At 40.2% G+C, this 5,900-nt stretch overlaps 1 protein-coding gene across 1 annotated transcript in view; it reads right to left on the bottom strand.

Moving 5' to 3' along the window:
- LOC129729470 (pseudouridine-5'-phosphate glycosidase-like) overlaps positions 1-5,900 on the bottom strand; it is a 106,704-nt gene that overhangs the window by 78,181 nt on the left and 22,623 nt on the right. The gene's annotated exons all lie outside the window — the stretch shown is intronic.

Here is a 5,900-nt window from a genome sequence, read left to right as displayed (position 1 = left end):
CCGGTGTGTTGAGTTTTATTTCTTCAAACGACAATGAAAGAAAAGAATTCCAGCTGTAGCCTTATATTGTCACTGTTTAGGCTTTTCTAGAGCGACAGCATTTGCATGAATATCTCAACCAAAAATAATTTAGAAATTATGAAAATCTTTTTACTGTGGTAAAAGCTTAAACGATCCTATAATATCACACTCTGAAAAATACGCACGTAAAATCCACATGAAAAATCACGTAAGAGACTGACCTTAAAAAAATCTGCCATTAGTACGTTAGTAACTTCCACCTGACGTTAGTAACTTCCACCTAAACTTCGCGTACGATTCACTGTCAATTCACGTACAATCGGTATATGGTTACAGCACGTTGGTATTTGTGTTTTTTTAACTTTGTTAGTGTTAGTGCGGCTGTGGTTTGACGTTTCTGACAACAATGTTTACGTGAATTTTTAGTATGAAAAAAGTCAATATGGCGGACAAAGGACTCCTGAGGTGCTCCAGCTAATTCAATATTGGAAAACACGCAAGGTAAGTAGCCAGAATAATATTCATATTATCAAAAGAAACATATAAATCTTTTGAATTTTCAGTTGGTGAAATCTTTCCGGAATGATTGGAATCATCAACAGGTAGTTTCGAGCAAAACATCTCCGGCACCAGCTGCGGATGAACGGTTGACAATCGTTCCGGCCAATCCTGTTTCTCTCCTATCGGAAATGTCGATTCGGAGAATGTAATTATTTGTTAAGAATTTAAAATAAATTTTATTTGTCATATGCGCCATGTATTTTATTAACTTAAAGATCACGTGGATTCCATCTGAATAACACGTAAAAAGTACGTGAAAATCATGTGGGGTTTATGCGTTTTATTTATGGTTCCACCTAAATATCACGTAAAAAGGTACGTGAAAATCAGGTAACAATTACCTGACCAACACCTGGTTGATTGACACTAACACACTGACACATGGTCGGCTTTCGAGAAATCGGCAAAAGCTCGACAAGTGTGAGTCAGAATCGCAGAAATGTGTCAACTGTCAACTTTTAAACAAAAAGCGTAATCTGCCTGCCGAGAGTGAGCTTGATGATTAACACGCCTCCTGGAGTTCTATATGCCCCCTCTATAAAAAACAAGTTAACAGGTCGAAACAAAGAATCGATTATTCGACATAGCAATCAGCTTCTTCAACCAGTTTTGCCAGCCAGCCGGATTTCTACTGCTTGCTGGGACGCAACGAAACTAGCTTTATGGAAGCTCCTGACCCCCCCACCGCAGTCGAGCTTATCCTGCCAGCGCACAACAGTTGTCCCGGCCCTGCGTGTGGACGCGGGGAACGGAGTTTCCAAAATACATCTTCAGGCAAGTATAATCCTGATTACGACAATTCTTCCGCTGATTCGTTCTGCGCTTCCAGCCTATCTGCAACTGGTTCACCACTGCATGCTGATCAACCTAAGGACCAATACCTTCGAAATATAACTGCAGAACCTGGACAATCGCTGCTCATGAATCTGCATTCTGATAGCCCGGAACGCACGCCACACAACTAGTAACAACTTCCGATTCCCCGATTATTCTCGTTCTTCGATCAGACCAGCATCGTTTGCCCTACTCGATGCGTATTCTACTGCCAGGCTCCGGCAAGTGAATGGTGTTTTGAATACTAACAACCGTTTGCTCGATTTGTGCTTCATCAGTGAGGATTTGGGGCAAAACTGTTTCCTTCTACAAGCTCCTGCGCCGCTTGTAAAATATTGCAGACATCATCCACCTCTACTACTGACGCTGGAAATGCATCCTGAGCATCGCTTTGAAGAAATCGCCGAAACTGTTCACTACGATTTTAACAGAGCAAATTTTGTTGGAATGAACAACTTCCTAGCTGGTGTTGATTGGAATACTTGCTTGCCTGTGACGATGCTAACTCCGCAGCTTCGACGGTGTGTAATGTTTTGCTTCACGCCATTGACCAGTTTGTGCCTCAAAAACGCCACCGTAAACCAGCTAATCCAATCTGGTCCAATTCAGTTTTGAAACACTTGGAGAGAATAAAAAGAGCGGCTCTGAGGAAATTCAGTAAACATCGAATCGAGGCTGCAAAAGCTGAATACTTACGCGCCAACGCCGCTTACAAGCGCCTCAATGCCACTTTATATAAAAGCTACCAGTGTGATCTGCAGAATCGTCTCAAATCGAATCCCAAACAGTTCTGGAGCTATGTAAACAAACAACGCGAAGAATCTGGTTTGCCGTCTAACATGACTAATGGGACCATTGAAGTGGACACTGTCGAAGGTATTGCCGACTTGTTTCGCACCCAATTCTGCAGTGTATTCTCTGAGGAAAATCTAAATGCTCAGGATGTCGCAAATGCCACGAGTAATATACAGACTATGCGATTATTCGGCCCTTCGTTCACTATTAATAGAGACATGGTGATTGAAGCCGGGAAACAATTGAAAACATCAATAGGATCTGGCCCTGATGGTATTCCCTCGTTAATCCTCAAACGATGTTTGAATTTTCTTGCTGCACCTTTGGCCATGGTTTTCAACCTATCCTTAACGACGGGCGTTTTCCCCGAATGCTGGAAGAATTCATTTATCTTCCCCATTCACAAGAAGGGATGTAAGCGGACTGTTACTAACTATTGTGGAATTGCATCGCTAAGTTCTGTCTCAAAGCTTTTTGAAATAGTTATTCTTGGAAAATTAACTCATGACTGTTCGCACATCATTTCTCTGGACCAGCATGGGTTTATGCCGAAGCGCTCGACGACAACAAATCTGACTACTTTCACATCGTTTATTACTCGAGAAATTGAACGCGGTCATCAAGTAGACGCTATTTATACCGACCTCTCTGCTGCATTCGACATTCGACAAGGTAAACCACGAGATTTCTTTGGCAAAATACGACAAAATAGGAATTAATGACAACCTCCTAATTTGGCTTCGCTCCTACTTGACTGGCAGAACTATGTCTGTAAAACTAGGTGATTTTATCTCGTCCCCCTTCTGTGTTACATCCGGCGTTCCTCAAGGCAGTCACCTCGGACCATTCCTTTCCTACTGTTTATGAACGATGCTTGCTTGCTTTTCAAATGTATCAAATTATCTTACGCTGACGATTTAAAACTATACAACACAATAACAAATATTCAAGACGCCCAGATGCTTCAACATGATTTGGAAGCCTTCGATAGTTGGTGCCGAATTAACAGGATGTCACTAAATGTGTCTAAGTGCTCAGCTATCTCCTTTGGTCGGAAACATGCCATGTATCGTCACGAGTACAGCTTACAAGGTACTGTTTTGAGTCGCGAAACGGTAGTTAAGGGTCTGAGAGTTATGCTCGATTCGAAATTAAGCTTCAAGGACCATGCAGCTTACATAGCTTCAAAGGTTTCATCGCAATTGGGATTTCTGTTTCGCTTCGCTAAAAACTTCAAAAATGTGCACTGCCTTAAAGTGCTCTATTGCTCTCTGGTTCGTCCAATATTGGAATACTCCGCTGTTGTATGGCGTCCTTTCTACCAAGACACAATTGCGAGGATTGAAGCCCTACAACGCAAATTTGTTTGCTTTGCCTTGAGACAGTTTCCTTGGCGTGACACGCGTAATCTACCAAGCTATGAAAGCCGTTGTAAGCTCATCGACTTAGAGCTACTGGAAGCAAGGCGGATTTTGGACAAGACTTGTTTCGTTGGAGACCCTCTTCAGGGAATCACCGAATGTCCTTTACTACTCGGTCTTCTTGATATAAACGCTAGACGACGCAATCTCCGTTCACACACGTTTGTAACTACCCGACCTGTAAGAACTAACTATGCTCTACATGAACCAGTGCTCAGCATGTGTCGTGTCTTCAACAGCTGCTACGAAGTGTTTGATTTCAACGCGTCACGAAAAAGCCACAGAATTATTTCACGACCATTTTGAAAGGTGAAATAATTTCACGAAGATAAGGAAGTTTTAAAATCGATTGATTTGTGATCTAGTGATAATATACATATATGGAATTTATTTTCCAGTAACAAGGCGAATCTTTTTTTTTTCTTGAAAAAAATCGACTCTCTGAGACCTACAAATTTTTTAGCTGCGGCCAATGGAACGTAAGGGGAAACTTGACCTTCGAGTTTCGTTTAGCGGTAGGGCTCAAAAGTTTCCTCTCATCGAAAAATTTTCTCATACAAAATTTCAGCCCAATCAATTTTGCGGGACTTAGAAACTTTTGAGCTGGGAAACTCCCACATTTCACTAGTCTTATTCTCGATTTCATTTCACTGGCAATCTCACTTAACGGAGGTTATTTTTGTCACACACTCGAGGTGGAATCAGGAATAGGTCTCAAAAAGTGAAGTGAGCGTGACAACTAAAATTTCAGAATAGTTTCCAACTGTTATCATTTTTTGCCTTTCTCCTAGAAAGGTATAGCAATCACTGGAAAAACCAAAGGTATAAAAGTGGCCCCAATGGCCGAATGTCATATACCACTCGACCCCTTTCGAAAGACTGAGCATTTTCTGTATGTATGTATGTATGTGTGTATGTATGTATGTGTGTGTGTATGTGCAACTTTTTTTTTTCACTCACTTTTCTCAGAGATGGCTGGACCGATTTTCATAAAATGAATTGCAAATGAAAGGTCTAGTTGCGCCATAGGTTGCTATTGAATTTCATTGTAATCGGATTTTTAGTTTAGAGGTTATGTATCAAAATGTAAAAATCACGAAACATCAATATCTCAGAAACCACACAACCGATTCCAATAAAACTGATTGCAAATGATTGGGCTGTCTCCAAAACCCTTAACTTTTAAATTTTGTTATGATTGAACATATGGTTCAAAAGTTATGTAAAGAAAAGTTATCCTGAGGTTGTTTAAACTCACTCATTTTTCTCAGAGATGGCTGAACCGATTTTCACAAAATTAGTGTCAAATGAAAGGTCTAGTTGCCCCATAGGTTGCTATTGAATTTCATTGTAATCGGATTGTAACTTTGTCCGTTGTTCATGAAAATGTGAAATCACATAATGAAAGTAAACATATTGACCTTCTCTTAACGATCACTGGCTAATTAAAAGGTAGAAAAGTGATCCAAATGGCCGAATGTCATATACTACTCGACTCAGTTCGACGAATCGAGCATTTTCTGCAAGTATGCATGTATAGGTGTATATGTGTGTGTGAGTATGGGTGTGTACGTGTGTATGTGCACCTTTTTTTTCGCACTCAATTCTCTCAGAGATGGTCTGACCGATTCTTTCTATCTTGGTGTCAAATGAAGTGTCTTTTTGCCGCTTAGGTTGCTATTGAATTTCATTGTAATCAAACTTTTAATTTCGGCGCTGCGTCAGAATGCGAAAATCGCTCTTATATCTCAGAAGCTATGTAGTTGAATTCAAATAAATGGGCTTTCAAACCCTTAAACAATGAATTTCATAATGATTGAACATGTGGTTTGAAAGTTATAGAAAGAAACGAAACCCGCAGACTGTTTAAAACTATAGCTACGATCAAAATATGTGGCTTCAACATCATTTAAATTTGATATTGTACTATTTCAATGTTTGTGGCCTTGCTCTGGATTGAAGTTGAAATTAAAAGCCATTTCTATCATTTCACTTTTTGCCTTTCTCCTAGAAAGGTATAGCAATCACTGCAAAAACTAAAGGTATAAAAGTGCTCAAAAGGGCCGATTGTCGTATATCACTCGATTCAGTTCGACGAGCTGAGCATTTTCTGTATGTGTTTGTGTATGTTTGTGTGAGTGTAACGCTCTCTCAATCTCACTCGATTTTCTCAGAGATGGCTGGATCGATTTCAATGAAATTAATTGCAATTGAAAGGTCTAGTTGCCCCATAAGACCCTATTGAATTTTATTGTAATCTGATTTCTA

This window comes from Wyeomyia smithii, chromosome 3 (genome assembly GCF_029784165.1).
Source record: "Wyeomyia smithii strain HCP4-BCI-WySm-NY-G18 chromosome 3, ASM2978416v1, whole genome shotgun sequence".
Lineage (NCBI taxonomy): Eukaryota > Metazoa > Arthropoda > Insecta > Diptera > Culicidae > Wyeomyia > Wyeomyia smithii.
The sequence above is the reverse complement of the archived record's forward strand: the minus strand, read 5'-3'. Positions and strand labels throughout refer to the sequence as shown.